The 529-nt window shown below is 38.8% G+C and overlaps 1 long non-coding RNA gene across 1 annotated transcript; it reads right to left on the minus strand.

The window, feature by feature from the left end:
* LOC111787228 lies at positions 1–529 on the minus strand. The gene is made up of 2 exons (XR_002813923.1): positions 497–529; positions 1–209 (listed from the first exon to the last, which is right to left on the minus strand). It is a non-coding gene; the product is annotated as an uncharacterized LOC111787228 (long non-coding RNA).

Genomic DNA, 529 nt, shown 5'->3' on the forward strand with positions numbered 1-529 from the left:
AGAGCAGTTCCAAGATCACTAGAATTCTACATGGATATTGGATCTCTAGACCTCTAAAGTTGTACAATAAAATTGGATAGCCGAGACGATTTTTCTTTTAGGTTTCGCGTGCTATGACTTAGCTATCATGAAAGCTTCACTGCAGACAGCTTCCTCAGTTTCCGGTCGTGATTCAGCATTGTACTTACGCTCTCAACCACTAGAACGATCTGTAAGGAAACAGGTAGTGGGCCCAGAGAATTACTGAACATATAACAAATTGGTCTAAAGATCATCTATACAAGTAATCGAATGACAACAAAACCATGTTCTTGACCGAAATATGTCTGTCCTAACAACAGCGATTAGTAGTGACTAGAAAGCAAGATAGGCACAGCTTTTCGTGTATTAGGTCCAAGCAGTGATATGAATGCAAATTATATTTTAAGCAAGTGGAACGTGGAGAATCCTAGCAGTGATATGAATGCAGATTATATTTTAAAAAAGAAAGACCAACCTGGAAGCAAGCATAAGCCATAGCGTTTGCAAA

This window comes from Cucurbita pepo, unplaced genomic scaffold (assembly GCF_002806865.2).
Source record: "Cucurbita pepo subsp. pepo cultivar mu-cu-16 unplaced genomic scaffold, ASM280686v2 Cp4.1_scaffold007377, whole genome shotgun sequence".
In the NCBI taxonomy this organism is placed as follows: Eukaryota; Viridiplantae; Streptophyta; class Magnoliopsida; order Cucurbitales; family Cucurbitaceae; genus Cucurbita; species Cucurbita pepo.